Here is a 12,786-nt window from a genome sequence, read left to right as displayed (position 1 = left end):
CCTTCATCGGGACAGAGGATGGACAGAGGCATGTGGAAGGCCTTCTCCTATGGCCACTTATCTCCTGGTGGAGCCAGGTTTCACCCCTAGCTGCGTCCCCCTTCTCCCCTTACCAGTCCCCATCACTGCCTTCCGAGTCTGGTGAGTGGAGGCCCAGCCCCTGGGGGCGCTGGTGGGGTGGGTGCAGGAGGCTGTCTTGTGACCGCTTTCCTGAGGTTTGTGGAATGCACGCTACATAGCAGAAACCGAGTGCGTAGAGAATCTGACCAGCACGATTAATTACATATTAGGTCTCTAAGAGAAGGTCATTAAGTTGTAAGAAATCATACAGGGGGAGGGTTCCGCTGAGGACGCAGAAAGCTGGAACAATAATTATCCCAGTCTGAAAACGAGAAGCTGGAAAACCTATAAAACCATAGCTTTCCTTAAACTATCGGCGAGCTGGGATTGCAGCTTCCCCGTCTTTGAGTCCGGGCCCCTCTGATCTGCCTGCTCTCGGGGACTCTCAGAGTCCTTGGACGGCCGCCCACTCTGCCTGCACCTCACGTCTCTCCTTCAGTTTGGGAAGATATTTTTCTAGGTCTAGAAATCTGAGCTTAAAGTCTTTGAAGGTGTCCCTTCATTATCCACATTGTCAGAATACATCCTGGGCTCGGCCCTCTGGAGGTCTCCTGTCCCTGGAAAGGAAACGGGGTCCCCACAGAAGTCCCAGCCAAGATCCAAGGACATGGGGCCGGACCTCGGCAATAGAGTCTCCCCATTGCCCACCGCATACACACACCCTGTGCCAGGACAGCACCAAGAAGCAAGCTTGAGTTCATCCTGCAGCACAGGGGATGCCAAAGAAATCTGAGGTCGGTGAACACTAAAGAAATCGTAACGGCCACCGAGCCCAGACTCACTCGACTCCCACCTGCTTCACTCACCCCCTACGGAGGCAGCCGAACAGAGGAGGGATGCCCATTTGCAGATAGAAATACCAGTAACCTCAGTCTCTGTTGTCCGGCGGGCAATATCGGTGTTCTACAAGACGCACACACAAAGGAGAACACCCACAATCAAGACACGGCAATCAGCAGAACCAGATCCAGATACGACCTAGAAGCTAGGATTGTCCAACAGGATTTGTGTGAAGGCTCTGGCACAAAAGGTAAGTGACGTGAAGGAAAAGGTGGGGAATGCCAGCACAAAGATAGAGGCTGTGAGGGAGTCCAACGGAAATGCTGGAAACAGAGCAGCTCACGAACGCAGTCAACACAGATGCCGTGAACTTCCAGATAAGTGCGTGGAAATCACCCGAACTAAACAGAGGGAAACAGGTGGGAACCCCTGAGAACCCAAGAGAACGCAGCAAACAGAAGCCCTGGAATGAGTCATTTCACACGGTCTAATGTGTGTCACTGGAGTAACAGAAGAAGAGAAAAGGGGCAGAAGAAATATTTGTAGAAATAAGGGCTGGGGGCGCCTGGGTGGCTCAGTCAGTTGAGCATCTGACTTGGCTCAGGTCATGATGGCACACTTCGGGAGTTCGAGCCCCGCATCAGGCTCTCTGCTGTCGGGCTCTGTCCCGAACCTCTGCTGTTGGGCTCAGAGCCCACTTCGGGTGCTCTGTCCCCTTCTCTGCCCCTCCTTCACTCACACCCTCTGTTTCTCTCTAAAGAAACTTTAAAAAATAATAGTGGCTCAGGTTTTCTAAAAATTAAGACATCATGGCACAGATCCAGATTCAGAAAACTCACCTGGGATTTATACGTGTACCAGGCACACTGGGAGCCCTGTCCAAGCTGGCAAAAACCAAACATAAAGAAAACATCCTGGGGCGCCTGGGTGGCTCAGTCGCGTAAGTGTCTGACTCTTGGTTACGGCTCAGATCAGGAGCTCACGGTTCGCAAGATGCAGCCGTGTGTCAGCTCCACACTGAGTGTGCAGCCTGCTTAGGATTCTTTCCCTCCCTCCCTCTCTCTGCCCCTCCCTCACTTGTGCTCTCTTTCTCTCTCTCTCTTCTCTCTCCCAACATAAATAAGTGAACGTTTAAAAAAAGAAGGGGCGCCTGGGTGGCTCAGTCGGCGAGCGTCCGCTTTCCACTCGGGTCATGATCTTGTGGTTTGTGAGTTCAAGCCCTGCATGGGTCTCTGCTGTCAGTGCAGATCTTCTGTCCCCCTCTCCCTCAGAGAGGGAGAGAGAGAATCCCAAGCAGGCTCTGTGCTGTCAGCACAGAGCCTGACGTGGGGCTCAATCCCATGAACCGTGAGATCATGACCTGAGCCGAAATCGGTCGCTCACTGACCAGGCGCCCCCGCTCACAGAATCTTGAACTTTACCGTGGTCGGTTAGCTTGAAATGACAAACGTCCTCTGCGTTCTGTAGAGCGGTGGTTCTCAAAATTTGGTCCCTGGACCAGCGGCATCCACGTCACCTGGGAGCGTGTTACAAATACACTTTCTTGGGCCCCTTCCAGACCTGCTGGATCAGAAACTGGCGGGGCCCGGCAACCTGTCTTCACAAGCCCGCCGGGTGATTCCGGTGCTGCTCGCGTTTGGGAGCTGGACAGGCAAAGCTGCCCGGACGAATCGTCAGCAATCTGGTCAAGCCCCAGGTGCCGGTGCGGCCGGAGGGGGAGGGGCTGACATTCTGCGTTCTCTTCCAGCCCCCTGGTGAGGACAATCTGCTAGATCTTGGGCCACGCCGCCCTCCCTCCTGCTTCGGCGGTGCCTGAGTCACCAGGCGCATTTCGGAAGCTACCCTCTTGCACCCATGGCATCGATGGGCTTAAAAATGTCTCAGGGCGCCTGAGGGGCTCAGTTAAGCATCCAACTCTTGATTGCAGCTCGGGTCACCATCTCCGGGTTTGTGGGACTAAGCCCTGCATCAGGCTCCGCGCTGTGAGTGGATTGGGATTCTCTCTCCCCCTCTCTCTGCCCCTCCCCTGCTCACGTGTGTGCGCTCACCTGCTCGCTCGCTCTCTCTCAAACTTAAGAAAAAGATTCTCTCTCTCTCTCTCTGCTCCTCTCTAAACAAGCATGATTCCTAAGGTGCAGAGACAATGGAGGATCACCAGTGTAGGTGTGGAGGAAAAGCCTGAGGCCCCGGGGCTGAGAGCTGGAGCGGGTCTATCACGTGCACCCTGCCCACCTCTCCCGAGCCACAGTGAGGACACTGTGCACCGAGCGGCTAAGAAGTGCACAGGTGAAGGTGACCCCATGTGCCAGGTACCGATGTCAGCACCTAACGCTGGACGCAGAGAGGGAGCAAAGAGCACACCGCAAGTCACCCAGGGGGAGAGGGAATCAGAATTCTTTGAGCCACGGGGATCGTGCGGGCTAAGTGATCACAGGGAGCCTAGGAAGGACATCAGCACACAGCTAAGCTACAGTAGGACAATTCTAGCCGCCATAATGGGGCCTCCTGACCTCTCCCCCAGTCCCTGGGGCTGGTAAGGAAGGGCCCTGCAATTTGGACACAGGTGTAGACCATGAACTGGCCCTGAAACCTTCTCCAGAGGCGCCTGTGGCCATTTTCAAGGGTTGCTGCGTCCTGGAGCAGAGGGAGTTCCTGGACCTTCCGGGGTATTCCATACAGGCTCTGAAGAGGCCCCATTCGGCCACGGAGGCCCGCTTCTTGGAGCGGGCTTACGGAGGCAGAGGAGAAAGGGTCTTGCCCCGAATCCAGCTCACATTGGGCCAGGTGGGAGCCAGGGGCCGCAGACCGTGTCCCCACGGGCTGCAGGAAGGACATCTGTGGCTGGAGGCGGGCAGAGTGAGGCCCGGGGACCTGCACACCCGCCCCACTAACGACCTGGCGAACCTGCTGCCGGGAGCGGGCGGCGCCGGGAGGCACCATCCAAGGCTTGGGAGACCCGGTGTTCCCCGACACTAGGAGCTCAAGCGTGACCCCCGGAACTTGAATGCGGAAGCCCTCACACCAGCACCTGGGAATGTGGCCTTATTTGGAGACGGGGCCCTTAACGAGGTGGTTAGGTTAAAAGAGCCCGTGGGGTGGGCCCTAACCCCAGGTGGCTGGGCTCTTCTAACGAGAGGACATTGGGACACAGAGATGGGAGGGATGTGGGCACAGAGGAGGGGCCGTGTGAGGACACGGGAGAAGACGGCCGTGTACCGGCCTCGGGAGGAACCCGGCCTGCCCACACCTGCATCGGGGGCGTCCTGCGTCCGGCACCATGAGAGATGAGCGCCCGCTGTCCAAATCGCCCCGCTGTGGCACTTTGTCGTGGTGGCCAAAGCAGGCCGGTGCTCCCCCAACCCGCTGAAGCCAGGCAGGCTGCAGGAACCAAACCCTTATGTGGAGGTGATGCAGCCAGGGCGCAGAGTTCCCGGCCCCTGGGCTGTACCCGCTGGCCCGACACAGGCTGCTTCCGTGTCTCCAGATCCTGCCTTTGCCTTCGCGCGGCTGCGGAGCAGAATGCCTTCACTTTGACCTCAGGGCGGGTCCACTTTGTCACTGTCCTCAGGCCGAGGTGACCGTGACCTCACACTAAGCTCATTAGGCCCGATGGGGATAGGGAGAAGGCTGGAAGCTTAGTACCTGTGTGCCCCAGGGTGGGGGCTGAACCCCGCCCCGCTCGGGGTCATGCCGCCTGGGGGCCTTCCTGGGGAGGGGGCTGCGGGGAACACATCAGACTGTCCCTCCAGAGAGGACGGTCACCGCACGACGTGCTGGGCCCCGTGAAGGGCGTGCTGCACACCTGGGCCTTTTAGGGTTTTAGAGGTGACGTGGTCCACGTGTGGATGTGCTGCTCAGACCCACGTGTGGGATCGTCCTTAAGGCCACCACTACCGAGTGGGGCCTGGAGCACCTGAAGCACGGAGAGGCTGGGGCTGCCCGCCCAGGGCCTGGTGACCCAGCAGAGCCCGTGGTACAGGAAGCCTGTGAGCCTTCTGGCGGGCCCCAAGAGAAGAACCACACGCAGCCCCTGTCTAGTCCTTGGGAGGAAGGCTGCGCCCTCCGTGGACGATTCTCTACTTGGAAAGCGGCTCCTTGCCTGATCTGTCACAGGGGTCCCTGCCTCAACTGCCCGTCATGGATCGTGTATTACCTGATCGGCCGGTCACCAAGCACACATGCCTCGGGGCCAGGAAGAATGGGACAGCAGGTCCCGAGCACGTCCAGACCCAGCAAGGCAGATTCCCTTAGCCCTTGAGGCTCGAACCTCCCACTGGTCGGATGCTCTGCCCTCCAGGCCCAGGGGCACCAGCGTCACCCCCACCAGGCAGGGGTCACGTCCTTCTAGCTGTCAGAGGCCTGGGGCAGCACGCTCAGTGTGCTGAAAAGGAACCCTAACCGTTCTGTCCCCGTGTCACTCTGCAGCTCACCCAAAGGAAACACGGTCCTGGCGTGGAGTGCGGGACCACAGACCCCCAAGAGGACCCCCTCCCGCTGCTCTGAGATTTCACGGGGGAGCCCTTTCCTCTCCCAACCAGCCTCGCCAAAGCAAACTGAGGGACTGGGTGTTTGATGTGGTGCTAACACGCGGGGATAACAAAGCCCACCCGGCCGTGTGGCGTGGCCCACGGGACAGCAAGGGAGGGGCTGCCCTGGGCCTGGGGCACGGCCAGCGCTACCTGCCGGTCTGGCTGCACCTCTGGGTCCGGCTGTACCGCAGCTCCTGGCCACTGTGACACCCTCAGAGAAGCCATGCTGGGGTGGCCTTGGGGAAAAGGACAGGCAGGTGTACTGGCCGCAGCCCACATCACTCACAGACCTCCCTGGAGAGACTGGGCCAGAAGCCGCAAGCAGGTGACGTCGTGTGGGCATCCAGCCGGTGCTGGCGTCGTTCCAGAGAGCTGGGACTCAACAGCCAAGTGGTCAGGTCATTTGCCCAGAGCCCAACGATTCTCACTGGAGTGGCCAGTCCTCAAACCATCAGCTGGGCCACGGGGCCCCAAGTGTCTACCCTTGAGTGCCGCCCGCTGTCTCTCAATGCCCAGCCGGCCATGATGTGCCAGGGTAAGCGCCTCAGGACGGCCACCCACCTGGACACCCACACCCAGGTCACCTGGTCGCAGCCTCTGACCCAGCCGCCCTCCAGACCTCGTCTTCTCTGCTCTATCACCTTTGAAAGGGGCCGGGAGAGAGGGCAGCCACCACGGTCCTCCAGGAAGCCTCACAGATGACTGTGGTCATACCTAGAGAAGACGCAGGTGGCCATCCTCTGACAGGCCTCTTCTGGAACAACCCTTGCCTTCTTGCCCTGGCCTGCTCCCTCCCAGTATGTCCCAACTTGCCTGGACGCCTGGCATTCCCCAGCCAGACTCTTTGTCTCTGTTCCTGACCAGGCCTAGAAGGTTCTGGAGATGTGTCCATGCAGTGCCCAACACAAGCACCGTCCCATGGGCCCCGGCTGCACTGGGGACTTGGGACTAACCCGAGCAGATTCCATCGGGGTGACTCGGGGGTGAAGGTCACAGGCAGAGCTGTTCTCTCCCGCCAGGCTCTGTGGGCAGATGGTGGCAGGCCCCACAACGGAGGAACGCTCATGTCCATGCCCGGCCCCCACACCTGCAGTAGTACACATCCCTCTCCCCTCTCCTGGGGTTTTTGACGCGCCTGAAGGAGGGTGCACATCCCCAGAGGAAGCAAGTCCAAGAGGGGCTTCTTTCCAGACCCAGACTGAGTTATGCTGAGACACTGGGGAGCCACTTGGAAAAACATACGATTGGATTCATACTGTACACCTACACCAATGAAAATTCCAGAGAGATGAAAAACTTAGATGTAGAATCCAAATTAAAAAGTCTCTCGAAAAAACATAGGCAATGTAGCTTCATAATTTTGGAATGAAGAAAGGCCAAATAGAGCCACCCAAAAGCCATAAAGGAAAAGTCTGATGTTTGACTACATAAGAATCCAAAATTCCTTCATGACAAAAGCATTTGTGAAATGAATGGATGGATGGGTGAAGGTGGGTTGATGGATGCATGGGTGGGTGAATAGTGAGTGGGTGGATGGATGGGTGAGTGGATGGGTGGATGAGTGGACTGGGTTGGTGGATGGATGGGTTGATGAATGAATGGATGGGAGGTAGTAGGGGGTAGATAGGTAGATAGTGGGTAGGTGGGTGGGTGGGTGGATGGATGGATGGGTGAGTGGATGGAGGGGTGGATGGATGAGTGGGTGGAGGGATGAATGAGTGGATGGATGAGTGGGTGGATGGATGGATGGATGGATGGATGGATGGATGGATGAATGAGTGGGTGGGTGGATGGATGGATGGGTGAGTGGGTGGATGGATGGATGAGTGGACGGAAGGATGGATGGATGAGTGGGTGGAGGGATGGATGAATGGAGGGATGGATGGATGGATGGATGGATGGATGGATGGATGGACAAACGAGTGGGTGGGTGGATGGGTGAGTGGATGGGTAGATGAGTGGACTGGGTTGGTGGATGGATTGGTTGATGAATGAATGGATGGGAGGTAGTAGGGGGTAGAAAGGTAGATAATGGGTAGGTGGGTGGATGGATGAGTGGATGGATGGATGGGTGAGTGGGTGGATGGATGGAGTGGATGGAAGGATGGATGGATGAGTGGGTGGAGGGATGGATGAGTGGATGGAGGGATGGATGGATGAGTGGGTGGAGGGGTGAATGAGTGGGTGGATGGATGGATGAGTAGGTGGAGGGATGAATGAGTGGATGGATGGATGAGTGGGTGGATGGATGGATGAATAGATGGATGGATGGATGGATGAGTGGATGGAGGGATGGATGGATGAGTGGGTGGAGGGATGGATGAGTGGATGGGTGGATGAGTGGGTGGATGGATGGATGAATAGATGGATGGATGGATGGATGAGTAGATGGAGGGATGGATGGATGCGTGGATGGATGAGTGGGTGGATGGGTGGATGAATGAGTGGGTGGGTGGATGGGTGAGTGGATGGAGGGATGAATGAGTGGACAGATGGATGGATGAGTGGGTGGATGGATGGATGTGTGGGAGGATGGATGGATGAGTGGATGGGTAGATGAGTGGACTAGATTGGTGGATGTATGGGTGGGTGGGTGGATTGATGAATGAATGGATGAGAAGTAGCAGGGGGTAGATAGGTAGATAGTGGGTGGATGGTGGATGGGTGTGTGGGTGGGTGGATGGATGGATGGATGGATGGATGGGTGCGTAGACAGACAGATATCCTACTGGTCCCACTGCTCTAGTTAAACCCTGCTACATTAGGTGGCCAAAAGGACAAAAGAGTAGACCTGAGTCGGGGGACAGATCATATGTAGCACAGGACAGTTCTTCAGGTAGGCGTCCAGAGAAAGTGTACGGAATGGAGGGAGGGAATGTGGGTGGGAGCTGCCAGGATGCCTGGGAAGGTGCTTTAGGTGCTCCAGGGAGCAGAGGCTGAGACGGAATGAGCTTGGTATGTTCCAGGCACCAAGGGCGTCGGTGTCTGGAGGAGTGGGGAGATGCAGACGGGGAGACCCAGGAGTCTTTCTCGGCCACCCTAAGACCTCGAGTCTTATTCTCAGTGTGGAGGGAGCTGTGGGAGGTTTGAGTGGTCCCCCCGTCAGGTTTGCAGCCTGAAGGTGCCCTTCAGGCCAGGGTGGATGAGAGGCCGCAGGGCAAGAGTAGCAGCAGAGGAGGAGGTGCAGGCTAGACCAGAGACGGACTCCACAGTGCTCTGCACACCGTGGGGCGGGGTGGGGGACAGGGTCTGGCTTGGGCCGGCTGTGGTGAGAGGCCACGGGACATGGGGTCAGGCAGTGGCGCAGAAGAGGAGGAATGCGGAGTCGGGGTCACTGCTGGCCTGGGAGAGACTGTCCAGGGGAAGGAGGGCACCAGCCACCAGCCGCCCCCACCACAGTGCCTGGCCTGCCCCGCTCTGATCCTGACCCAAGGGCACTGCATCTTCTGAGCCCAGGACAAGGCTCCCCTCGGGCCCTCTGAAACAGCTTGTCCTCAGGATGTCACCTGGGCCCCTGGAGTTCAGAGCTGCCCCATCCCAGCCCAGGGCTGAGCATGCAGGCTTCTCGAGGGCTGGGTCCCCTCCCCTGCCTGCCCCTCCTCCCTGGGCCTGTGTCCGGGAGGCAGTCAACCGGGAGAGCAGCACCGTGGGAACCTCCTTGGGGACGGGCACAGGTCTCCTGAGGAAGTCACCCAACCTTACACTCCCACCCTGAACTCTGGGTTCCTAAGATCCCATCATCAAGGGGTAAGGTGCCAGCCCTGAGGGGCAAGCTCCCCCGCTGGTGCCGCGCAGCAGTCCGTGGCGCACACGGCATCCCTCACGCTGCGGTAACTCCTCTATTCTTTATACCAAATTAACAATTCTTTATTCTAGGTCAACTATGCTACTACTCTTTATGCCTCGTGAACAGTTCTTTATACTGGGTTAACTATTGTTCACACCAAGTTAGCCGTACCTTATGCCTGGTTAATAATTTTTTAAGCCGAGTGGAGTACCCTTTACCCTGACCGAGTCAACTCTGCTTTATGCTGAGTTAACTGATCTTCAGATTTTGTCCTGTGTCCCAGTTGCCACTGGGATCCCGGCTGGCAGCACCCCTCCCCCACCCCCCCTTGCCCTCTACACGTGAGGGTCTGAGACCCTCTGAGTAGCCAGAGGTGACCCTCATGATTTTGTAAAAATGCTGAAAACAAGAAAAATGGCAAAGCTGTTATTAGGGATACAGAAATTTCCAGTGCTCTGCCCTGTCTGAGATACTCAGTGACTTAACTCCGCCAATCGTGGGTCACTTGTGAGCAGAATGAGAGGAACGGATACCTATAAAACCTCGAAAGCATAAGATCAAGTTCCAAGAGAGGGGAGGAGGCCGGAGACTGGAGACCCCAGAGAGGGCTCTGACCAAAGGAAACATGAAGGCGGTCAGCCAAGCGGCCAGCAGCTGCGGCAGGGACAGCGCTCGCCGATCCTGAGCACGCGAGGCAGCCGGGAAACAACGTCCTCTTAGAAAAAGTCAATTATTGTGATGCGTCCAGCCTGGCCAGCATCCCAACCTCACCCCAAATGCCTGCAAAACCCCATCCCGGTGTGCACTCTCCGAGAAAACTCCTCACACTTCCGGGGAGCGAGAATCTGTGAAAGGACTTGATGTTACAAGGGCAGGGACGCCTGGGGGGCTCGGTCGGCCGTGTGCGCGACTTCGGCTCGGGTCACCATCTCGCGGTTCCTGAGTTCCAGCCCCACATCGGGCTCACTGCTGTCCGCGCAGAGCCCACTTCAGATCCTCTGTCCCCCCATCTCTGCCCCACCCTGCTCGTGCTTTCTCAAAAATAAATAAAACAAATAAACAAAAAAGAATGTCATACGGACTGCGTTTAGTCACTTACCCATAGGGAGGGATTATTCTTAGGTTTGAGGGCTTAAAAGGAGACAGCTGGTCCGAAACCAAATTAAGCATCATCCTTTAGCTCTGCGAGCAGAAAACCCATCAAGTATGCGAGGCCGCGCTGGCGCCCCCAGGCTCCTCCGTGGGGTCGGCATCTGCTCTGCGCGCGGGAGGGATCCACACTGGAGCCTCCTCTCGGCTCCCAGGAGAAGCGGCAGAGATGGCGGGATGGAATCGCTCGGGGGATCGCAGCTCCTGACCCCGGACGTGCCAGATGTGGCCCCAGGGAGGGGAGGGGCACGCCCAGGCCCTGCGCACTGACCGACTCCCGGCAGTGGCATCGAGGAGAGGTGACGGTGTCACGTCCCCGTCAGGCTGGCTGCCCTGCTCCTGCCCACCGGGGCCGGAGGCACAGGGAGAGCCCTGCCAGCGGGGACACGTCTCCGGACTTGGAGGCACCAGACGCACTGCCATCCACCCAACGTAGCAGCTGGGGCCACGAGTCCACGCAGCTCGAGCCGTTTTACACTTGGGCAGGTCCTCTGGACTCCAAGACCATTTTGGGGGCTGGGTCCCCAGCAGAGTGCGTGGGACTGGGGATGAGGGGCATGGCAAGACTGTGCCCTCACCCGCTCCCAGCAACCCACGCGGGGAGTCAGTGCCCCCTGCCCCCAGCAGGCTCGGCCAGACACCTTTGTACCAGGGGCCCCGTAAGCCCCAAAGTTATGGCTGCCGCCAGATCCCTTGGCTCCTTGAAGCGAACACGTGGCCAGAGACGGCTCTCCGGTGGCAGCGATGACCGTGAGACATGCAGGTATCTGCTAAGTGCCGGCCACCGTGAGTTTGTCTACGAGTCCCGGGCCTCGCCGGCGCCTGCTGGTCCCGGTGGGGCAGACGCCAAGAACTGCCACTGAATCAGCCACGGCCTGACCGGGACGCGGTCGCCGGGGTCAGTGGCCTGCACAGCAGGGCAGTCAGGAGGGCACTGGGGCGGCAGTGTGGCAGAAAGGGGGGTGCGGATGGGCGGAGGGGGCAGGGAGCCCCAGACCTCCTGTAGCAGCGGACCCGACCCAGCCGCCACGTCGACGCCAGCACCCCAGCGTGGCCTGGGCTCAGCCTGTCCGTCCCCGACCGCACCACACGCACAGGCACGCAGCCTGACAACTGCTCAAAGTAACCTACTTTCAGGTGAGGACTGGGCAAAGTCACACGGGGCCGCTTACCTCCAGCCTGCGAAACGGCACAGGTTCCTCGAGGGGGCTGTCCTCTGTCTGGAGGGTAATGGGCAGACCCTGCCAACACTTTCGGAAGCATCACGGACGCCGTGATCCGGAATTCTGCTCCTGGAAACTGACCCACAGCTCACACAAAGCAGCACGGACAGACAGGAACGGAAACAGCCAGCACCTGCCAAGCAGACGGTGGGACGAGGCGCTCCGAGGCCCCTGGGGAGGTGGCGGCCACGTGCCCGGATCCACGTGCTGACGGAGCAGACCAGGAGCCCCGTGACGCAGACTGGCTCTGGAAGGACACCGAGAGCCAGTTGGTGGGACGTGGCCACCGATCACCCATCCAATCGTGGTGTTTATTTATTAAAAAAAAATTAACGTTTATTTTTGAGAGAGAGAGAAAGAAAGAGCACGAGTGGGGAAGCGGCAGAAAGAGACAGACGCAGAGTCCGAAGCAGGCTCCAGGCTCTGAGCTGTCAGCACAGAGCCCGATGAGTGGCTCGAACTCACGAAATGTGAGATCACGACCTGAGCCGAAGTCAGATGCTAAACCGACTGAGCCACCCAAGCGCCTCCTCAAATGTTTTTGACGAGTGCAAGACCAGTGAGTTTCCCAAGCAGACTGGACACCTAGGGACGTGCCAGGCACGGGGACACTCCAGGACTACATCTAGACCTCACACTCCCCCGTTCTAGACTTCCCAGAAGAGCCTGGAGTTGCCCTGTGGCTGAGCGTGGCTGCGGCACAGCAACATGGGTGGGCTCACACTTCCCACAGGGACCATGGCCCTGGTGGACACGTCACCTGCACAACATTGACTTCGCAGCACAGAGGAAGTCCCAGAGGCTCAGCCAGCCCAGCAGCAACTCAGAAGGGGGGTGGGTGCTCCCCAGTAGCCGGGCAGTGAGGAACCCCCACCCCAGGGAAGGGAAGGAGGGAGGGATTCTATCGAAAGCCGAGCCAAGTACACGAAGCTCAAAGCCAGAACTGCTTTCTCCCAGAGTTCTTTGCATCTGATTCCAGCAGAGCAGAAGGAAGGTGCTGGTGGGGCGGGGCAGAAAACCTGCCTCGTGGACAGCAGACAGCTGGGGGTGGCCGGCAGGGGAGGGGGAGGACAACCCGGGGACACAGCACGGCCACCCCCTGGGCCATGGCACCGAAGCCGGGATTGCTCACAGATCCCGGGGCGGGCCAGAATCTCTCTGTAGTCTACCTGCCGCCCTCCAGGTGATCATGCTAACG

The sequence above is a fragment of the Prionailurus bengalensis genome, chromosome C2, assembly GCF_016509475.1.
Source record: "Prionailurus bengalensis isolate Pbe53 chromosome C2, Fcat_Pben_1.1_paternal_pri, whole genome shotgun sequence".
NCBI classification, from domain to species: domain Eukaryota; kingdom Metazoa; phylum Chordata; class Mammalia; order Carnivora; family Felidae; genus Prionailurus; species Prionailurus bengalensis.
This window is presented reverse-complemented; position numbering follows the sequence as displayed.